The sequence below is a fragment of the Gallinula chloropus genome (assembly GCF_964237585.1).
Source record: "Gallinula chloropus genome assembly, chromosome: Z".
Taxonomy (NCBI): Eukaryota; Metazoa; Chordata; class Aves; order Gruiformes; family Rallidae; genus Gallinula; species Gallinula chloropus.
In genome coordinates, this window is record NC_140089.1 from 40,388,451 (window position 1) to 40,398,292 (window position 9,842).

Genomic DNA, 9,842 nt, shown 5'->3' on the forward strand with positions numbered 1-9,842 from the left:
GTGAGTTGTGATAGTGTGAAAGATGAACTGGCATGTTATGCAAAAGATTATAAGATAAATGAACTTTAATAATATTTTGAGACTCAACTGAACTTAGCTGTTTGTTTACATATGCTGGCCGACTGAGGAAGCTGTGTACAGTATTTTATAAATATTTTCCTATAGTAATCTGTTCTGTTGTTTCCAGTTTAAGTGACGCTATTCTACAGTTGGGGTATACACTTGTCCTAGGTATCGGATTATAGCACATTATTCTTTCACAATAACAGTGTGATATGACTGAAGTAGTTTCTCTTCCTTACAGTCCAGTCTTTTTTTGTGTCGATGAAAATGCATGCATTGTTCCATGAGTTTATTTGGACTGCTATGAGACTTAACATTTTGCTATTGCCTGCCTGTAAAGATGAATCCAGTTAGGAATGAATTCAAGCTTTTGGATGTTTACATTATTTCCATTACGTTTGATCTTTAGCAAAGTAAGTGGATTTTTTATTATTTTTAAAAGACAATTGTATTTTATGAAATTGAAATACTCAACACAAAATGCGAACCTACAGCAGTGCTCAGACATTTGGCTCTCTCTTTTTTTTGGAAGAGATAAGGTGCTACATTATTGTTCTTAGCACAAGTGCCAGTTAACAAATGGCAGTGAGGGGATAATTTGAAAATATAACAAAAAACCAAAACATCCATTCATCCACACAAGGAAATCCCTCTGGGTTCCAGACATAGATTGCTTTGTTGGGGTTTTTTTGGCTTTTTTTTTTTTCTTCCATTTTCCATTTATAGACTTTTTGGTAAAGAAAAATAAAACAAAAAAACTGATTTGTACCTTTTGTGGAATGGACAGCCTTTTGTCAGGGGATAAATATCTTAGTTAGGTATATTTTTTGTATGAGAAGAAAATGATTTGTTTCTTAAAAACTGTCAGCGCATGGGAAATGCAACTACAAAAGTAACTGCTCATAAAAAAAAAAAAAATTTAAAAGTGCTGGTAGCAGCACACAGCCTTAGTCCAATGACTGCAGTTGGAGCAAACAAGTATCTGTCCCAAGAGCAGAAGTTATCAAAGGTATTAGCACAGAGCAAGCCAGTGAAACAAAATTATCCGTGAACTCATGGTGCAAATTTTCAAAACAAGCATAAATGTCTTGTTATGTTGCTCAGGTTATATACTTAAGAGGATCTGATAATCACCAGAAGGGAAAATGTGAGCTCGTCATTCCTGGCTTTCCCTAGGAATACTTAGGTAGTTGTGACGTCTCTTCCCTGCTTTAAAATAATAGCATCTTTGCATTTTTGCACAAACATGCACAATTGTTTCAACAAAAGTCGCATTTTCAGTTCCTTTCAAAGATACTGGGTAGAGGTCACATTCTTCAAACAAAACGGGAAAGCTTCCTAGGACGGATTTTCCCTCACCCACCTCAAATAACAGCACAGTCCAAACTGGGCAGAAGCAAAGCTCTGGGGGTGTCTGTTCACCTAAAGAAACCCTTCAGTCCCCTGAGATGGCACCCACTGGCCCTGCCTCACATTGGCACAAAAGCAGTGGTGCTGGGGGCAGAGGGACCCAAGTTCCCGCACCCCGGTGAAAGTCACCCTGCCTCCCAGCCAGTCGCAGGGTGAACACTGCAGGTCACACAGGCTCCTCTTCTCCGAGACTGCCTGCGGTTATGGTCTTACTGATGCTGGTGCAAACCTGCCGAAAAATCCACTCGCTTCAACGGAGTAGTCTGATTTTTGTCAGAGGAGGGATCCACTCTGCCTTTCTGACTCTCATTACTCTGAGCCGTGGCACAGATTATCCTAAATCATCATCAAGTGGGAAGTCTGATGACTGAGCGATTGGGCCAGACTGGTCTTGAAACAGTCTCGGACCTTTTAATTTTTGCTGTATGCTTTCAGATCTCTTGTAGAGCCACACAGTACTTATTTCGAAAAGCTATTAGGAAAAAAATGTTTGATTATTAAATTGCTGCTGTTTCTGCTGCAGGGAAGTGATAACTCTTGTTTATTTTAGTATTTGGTAGAGAGGGAGAAGGGACAGAAGTGGGAATTGGCTGTGAAATACAATTTTATGCCTGCACAAGAGTAAATTTTATTAAAGTTATATCCTTCTTCCACCACTGCAGTTGTTGTACATGAGGAGAGTCTATATGCTGCTACTGCTGTCTGGAACAGTGTTTGCAATATACTATACTAATAGCTATTTAATCGTTTATTATTTGGGCTATCATTTGTAAGTGTATAACAATCATTTATAAAGGGAGAAAAATGATCAAAATGTCATTTTAAACAAATTCCTACTAATATGAAGCTTTTCAAGTATGATTTGTCTAAATGTATATCACTAGGGAAAATGGTCCTTTCCAAAGGTCTACTGGATTCACAATGCACTTTTAGACTGTGTTTAGATACGTAATAAAAAGCAGAAGTTGGCAATTACTACAGTAGAACTTTCTGAAATTTCTGTAACAATTGTTTTGCAATAAAAAAAAAGAGATGTAGTTCAAAACATCTGTTCTTACCAGAGCATTTATTTATGGTCATTTGCTTTCAAAGCAATAAAGCAACAACACAGTAGCAGCTGCTGTTCTCCAAGATCCCTCACTGCTCTAGCTCTAGCTTTGCAGCTTTAAAGGGAACCAAAGACTTTACACAGCCACACACAGACATTCTCCATGCTCTAAGATACTTCCACTTCCAAGATTAGGTGTCATTCAGGTGTCCCCTTATGCCGGCCAATATCAGACCCCAGTTCGATCCAAGACAGACATTACTCTTGGTGCCTGTATTTAAAAGGACAGAGTGGTTTCTCTTCTTGGTAGCTACCATTTCAGTACAGGGGCAAACATAAGCAATGCTTGTGGGTCCTCTCCAAATTGCTTCCATGTAGGTGGGAAGAAACACGCTTCTCTGTACAGCAGCCTCACCAGACGAGGGGCATTGCTGGCTCTTGTAGTTAAAGAAGGTCCATTAAAAACAAAGGGCACCAAGGAATCCACCCATGACTTCCTCTGAATGTGTGTCTCACCTTCCTCAAGGAAGAAATCATAGTCTTTTTCCATGCAGCTACAATCAGCTCTGATACTTCCTAAAAAAATATGCTGGGCTGGGGGCGGGGAGGGAGGTGGAGACAAAAAAAAGACAATGAGACTAAGTAAGCCAAGATCTGCTGCCTCTGCAAATCAGCCTTCATTGAGATAATGTCTTGTGGCTACGTGCAAAAGAAGCACAGGAAACAAACATCCGATCGAGTAACAAAGATACCAAGCACCCAAAACAGTTCTGCACACATCAGTCCCACTGCAGGAGAAGAATGGTTCAGAGGGGGTCTTCTTTATTTCAGATTTCTGAGAAGGAATCTGTAATCAGATTTTATCTAATCCTTTCTCAGGGACTGCCATTTAGGGAAGCCTAGGGGAGCTCTGAAGGTTAAAAAAAAAAAAAATTAAATTAAAATCAAAATCTGTGCCAGACATTATGCTTCTTTTCAGGTAACACTGCATTTCTGGTCTTCTAGGGACTATTAACAGTAACAGACTTCATCTAAACTCAGCCAATTAGTAAACGCTGGAAAAAAGCAGTATCACCAGCCTTTATTTTCATTCCCATAAGCTGCAATTTTGTATCCTTTAGGGCAGTGGTCTAGTCTCTTTTAATCTCATTAATGCATAAGAGCAAAGAACTTCATTTAACATTGACCATGGCAGTCAACCCTAATTTATTATCCTCATGACTGAATATGGCAAGAACTTACATTTACAGCAGCCCTCAGTGTCTTTGGATAGGAAGCTCGAATTTCTGGAAGAACAAAAAAGCTTTAAAATACACCAGGATTTCACTGTTTTGAAATCCTCAAATAACTGATTGCAGGCATAAATATTGTATATTTAAATTACACTTTTGGGAGGCAACACTGACAAGCATTATCTGAGAGAAGGACATTGCAGTGTGTTTATGTGAGAGGACAACAGTAGCCCCTGAACACCTACAGACATCCCACTGCAGATGATACAGGCTTCTGCTGTAGAGAACCATGGGTGGGAAAGGCACGGCTTTGAAGGGAACTGCCTTTGTCAGTCTGGATTTCAAAACAAGAAGTTTGACAGCTGTACAGACGGTTGGGGAGACTGATACACACGTACCACCTTCTAAAACTTAATTTTTTTGCTACACCTTTCCTCACTTAAGCATGTAGCCAGATATTGAACAGCCACACACACCCCCCACCGAATCAGCCCATAGAGGTGATAGAATTATCCTCACAAAATACTCCAACGGCTTTTGTTCACAGCCTGCGAGATGAGAATTTTCATAACAAACCTGGAAAAACAATGTATCAAGGCTCTAAGGACATTACTGAAAATGTTAACACATAACCTTTCCCCTCCACCCTTTATCTGTAAGATGACAACAATAACAACAAAAAAATCATCCACCAAGGTAGCATTTTACTATTCACCAATGAAAAATCCTGAAACTAAAATTGCACCCTTAGCAAAAACCTCAATGTTCCAGGAATATCAGTGAAAACCCATAAATCTGAAGGAAGAATTGCTTTCTTCAAAAACTTCTTAGAACTACCAAGTCACAAACCTGAATTCTAACCCAGAGTTGCTGAACTACAGTAACTGCACTGTAACTTTGGGAGGAGGGGGAGCACGCAAGGGGTGTGAAAATGGGGAGCGGAGAAAGTTAGTCTACTTAAAGGAAAACATGAACAATGAACTCTAAAATTCATGACCCTTACACTATATGGTTAGATCCCATTTTTTCCCAGACTGGATGCTTGAAGAACAATACTATAACTTTGCAATTAGTTACAGAGTCAGTTTACAACAAACCCATTTCTACCAGACTATCTATTTTGCTAATAATGTAGTATGTCCCTCAGAGAATCGTAACGTAGACAGATAACAACAATGATTAATCTGTGCTTATTATGGAATAAATAGCCCCTATCTCGCTGGAGCTGTTGAGTGGAGGTTTTTTTGATTAATATCTAAATCGACATTCTGTCTCTTTGCACCAACTTTATGTGAGGGATGGTGAATAGCCACCCTGTTTCAAGAATGGGCCAAAGAATCAGGAAATGTGGCCTGGTCCTCAGTTCCTCAGAAGATTGCTTTCTACTGAAGCCTTTTGGCTTTCTAGCTGGAGGAGATTGCCTTTATCTCCACCCAAGTTCAGCTGCATCAGAGAGGAGCAGCAGCCACCATGGGAAGTACACAGCAATGCAGGGACGTTCATTTTCTTTCCCTCGCTATGCAGAGCCAACACTATCCCTGCAGCCCTTTAAACTTTTAACTGAAACTTTTGTTATGTGTATTCATCTTCTCAGTAAGTCTAGAAAATATACTAAACCTACTTTAACCCAAACTTAACCTCTTCCAAATTGCCTGTGTCTTTTCAGGCAATAAGGCACTGTGGGCATTTATGGAGAAACAAGTTCTCCTTAAGAGCAGCTGGTCCTACTCACTGACCACTGATGATGATTCAAAAAAAAAAAAAAAAAAATTCAGCCCTCTCCATTTTGTTTGAGAGGATGGAGGAAACGGTTCTTTGCAGCACCCCTGTGGTTTTGGAGTGGGGCCATAGCCCTAAGGCAAGCTGAGCTGGCCTTACACTCGCTCTGTGTAATGCACGCTTCAGTTTGCCGCACCAGCATCAGGGATGGGTGCAAGCCATCCCCCTGGGGAAAGGATGGGTCCACTCGGTCTATTAACCTCATCATTGAGTTGGCAGGAAAAAATGGCATTGCTTACAGAGGGAAAGAGAAAGGATGTGGGCAGCTTATCACCAGTTTACTGAAGTCAGGCCTGCCAGTAAGGTTGGGAGACAGAGAATTACCTGTCTCCCATTCCTGTCTGTTCCTTCCCTCCTGAGATGCAGTGGAACTATGCCAGTACGTGTGCTATAACATACAGGTCTGCCCTAGGTCGGTCCAAACAATGCACTGCAGTCCAAGACACAGATCAAGGGCAGGAGTGCAAAATAACTTGAATGCATTAGGCTTACAAATCCCATGGTAAAAATGTATGTAAATAAATGAAATCAAGTGCAGATCCTCATATACTTAAGCAACATACACGAGAGATTTCAGCAGCGCGTTGGGGTACTCAAAGCTGGTCCCTGAAATTCCCCTCTTCAAGACAAGTGTATGAAGCTGCTGTCTTTAAAGCCCCCGTTTCTTCCTCTTGTCTGCAAGGAAGTGTACACATCGATGTCCTGCAGATAAGGTAAAGCAGATAAGCAGCTAATTTATGGATCCAAACAAGGCTTAATGTGAGGCAGACACTAAAGACGCTATTTTACTGAGCACTTAGTTGTGGGTGCATCAGGAAGTCAGGCATAATCTTTTTAAGGTCAGAAGTTGCACAAAATAATTATACATTAAAGACATATCAATCAAGAAAGGAAGACTACAAACACGAGATACTCTTACCTTGAAACTTAGCACTGGAATTTCTCTTTTCAATAAGCATTTTCCAAAATGTACACTAAGATACAATACAAAACACTGCACAGTATGCATTACATATTAAAACTGTTCTAACAACACTTTTATGTGTAAGAAAGGATCGAAAGTTTCATCTCACCTCTTCTACAAGAGAGAGATGTAATAACTGTTCCTTTTTGTTCTGATGAAATTACCCTACAATCAAACTGCAACATTTTAACGTTTTAACAGAAGTTAATAGAAGGAGAAAATAAGCAAGGCCAAAGCCTAATTAGAGCTCAATCTGGCCACTGCTGTAAAAGATAAAATTCTATGAATACATTGATAACAGAAGGAGAGCCAGGGAGGATCTCCCACCTTTACTGGATGCAGGGGGTGGACACAGGATGGGGAACCATTGTGATGGAGGACAAAGAAAGGACTGAGGTATTCAATGCCTTTTTTCCCTCAGCCTTTAGTAGTAAGACCAGTTGGTCTAATTCACAGACCTCTGAGTGGAAAGATGGGGATGGGAAGTGGACCAAAGCCCCCATAATCCCAGGGGAATTTTTTATAGTGACCTGCTCAGCTGCTTAGATCCACACAAATCGATGGGTCCGGATGAGATTCACCAGAGGGTACTGAGAGAGCCAGCAGAAGTGCTCACCAAGCCACTTTCCCTTATTCACCAGCATTCCTGGCTGACTCACTTCACTGGAAACTGATGCATGTGACTCCCATCTACAAGAAGGGCTGGAAGGAGGACCTGGGGAACTACAGGCCTGTGACCCTGACCTCAGTCCTGGGGAAGGTGATGGAACAAATCATCTTGAGTACCATCGCACAATACATGCAGGACACTCAGGCAATGAGGCCCAGTCAGCATGGGTTTATGAAAGGCAGATCATGCTTGACCAACCTGATCTCCTTCTATGACAAGGTGACCTGCTCAGGGGATATGGGGAAGGCTGGGATGTTGTCTACCTGGACTTCAGCAAAGCTTTTGACACTGTTCCCCACAGCCTCCTCCTGGAGAAACTAGCTGCTCATGGACTAGATGGGTATGCTTTTTGCTGGGTTAAACACTGGCTGGATGGCCAGGCCCAAAGAGTTGTGGTGAACAGTTAAATCCAGCTGGTGACAGGTCACAATTTGTGTCCCTCAGGGCTCAGTGCTGGGGTTGGTCCTCTTTAACATCTTCATTAATGATCTGGACGAGGGGATTGAGTGCAATCTCAGTAAGTTTGCAGAAGACACCAAATTGTCTGGGAGTGTCTATCTTCTGGAAAGCAGGAAGACTCTGCAGAGGGACCTGGACAGGCTGAATTGATGAGCAGAGGCCAGCTTTATGGGGTTCCACAGGGCCAAGTGCTGGGTCCTGCACTTTGGTCACAATAACCCCAGGCAATGTTACAGGCTTGGGGCAGAGTGGCTGGAGAGCTGCCTGGAGAAAGACCTGAAGGTGTTAGTGGACAGCCGGCTGAGCATAAGCTGGCAGTGGGCCTACGTGACCAAGAAGGGCAACAGCATCTTGGCCTGTATCAGGAATAGTGTGACCAGCAGGAGTAGGGAAGTGATAGTTCCATTGTACTCAGCTCTGGTGCGGCCACACCTTGAGTACTGTGTCCAGTTTTGGACCCCTCACTTGAAGGAAAAGGACACTGAGATGCTGGAGCACATTGAGGAGGGCAACAAAGCTTGTGAAGGGTTTGGAGCACAAGTCCTATGAGGAGCAGCTAATGGAACTGGGGATTGTTAGTCTTGAGAAAAGGAGGTTGAGGGGAGACCTTATCACTCTCTACAACTATCTGCAAGGCAGTTGCAAAGATGTTGAGGTTGGTCTCTTCTTTCAGGAGACAAACAATAGGACAAGAGGAAATAGCTTAAAATTGCACCGGGGAGATTTAGATTAGATAACAGGAAGAATTTCTTTACTGAAAGGGTTGTCAAGCATTCAAACAGGCTGTCCAGGGAAGTAGTGGAGTCACCATCCCTGGAGATATTTAAAAGGCTTGTAGAAGAAATACTTAAAGGCATGATGTATAGGTGGGCTAGTGAGGGTTAGACTGAGGTTGGACTCAATGATCTTAAGGGTCTCTTCCAACCCAGGTGATTGTACAATTCTATAAGTTCTAAGGTATTTAAGCGAAACCACTTGCTCTTTGTACTGGATGCTGAGATACGCATAGAAATGAGGCACACACTTGACCTCGGAAAGGAAGGTTGGGCTTATGTGGTGCCATATTAAAGTCTGGATCCCAAACCCCTATGTCTATGGGACACCCCTCCTTTAAAGATACGTTCAGAGTTGATCACTGTACCTCATAAGCTCAAAATTACAGAATGCTGCTGGTTGGAAGGGGCCTCAAAGCCCATAAAGTTCCACCCCCCCGACATGCACTGGGACACCCTCCACTAGACCAGGTTGCCCAAAGTCTCATCCAACCCAGCCTTAAACACTGCCAGGGATGGTGCTTCCAGATCCTCCCTGGGTAACCTGTTCCAATGCCTCACCACCCTCAGGGGAAAGAATTTCTTCCTAATGGCTAATCTAAGCCTGCCCACCTCCAGCTTGAAGCCATTGCCCCTTGTCCTATCACTACACTCCCTCGTGAACAGTCCCTCTCCCACTCTCCTGTAGGCCCCCTTTAAGTATTAGTAGGCCGCAATTAGGTCACCCCAGAGCCTTCTCTTCTCCAGGATGAACAAACCCAACTCTAGCAGCCTGTCTTCATTGTAGAGGTGCTCCAGCCCTCTGATCATCTTCGTGGCTCTCCTCTGGACTCACTCCAACAGCTCCATGTCTTTCCTGTACTGGGGACCCCAGAGCTGGACGCAGTACTGCAGGTGGGGTGTCACCAGAGCAGAGCAGGGGGGCAGAACCATTAAAGGCAGAGCTGGCTGACCTGCCAGGTTAGTACAAAGCTGCCAGAACCTCCCCACCATTCTGAGTAGATCCTAGGGTCCCAGTTACTTTTACTGCAACGTGGCACATTCGGTACTGCCATCTGCGAATTTAGGCAAGTTCCTGATTTGGAAGGGGGGGGTGCGGTTAGCTCTACCGACGTCTAAAATAATTTATGCTGAAAGCGGCGCAGAGGGATGCTGGAAAACTTGGGTTCTGCGTGGTAAGGGATTTCAAACCTTTCCCCTGAGGCTTCTCTGCCCCGAGGCTCGGGCTGCCCTTGGCGGGGAGCGCTCTGCCTCCATCCTCTCTGCCTCCGCGCTGCCCCACGCTCGGGGGGTACCCCGCGCACCCCCGCAACCCCGCGCCGAGAGCCTCGGCGCGGGGTTGCGGGGGTGCGCGGGGTACCCCCCGTGCTGGTCGTTGCAGGGGCGTTGTCACATGATGTCCCTTTTGCCAAAGTGGCCGCTGGATGTCACTGTTTCACCTCCG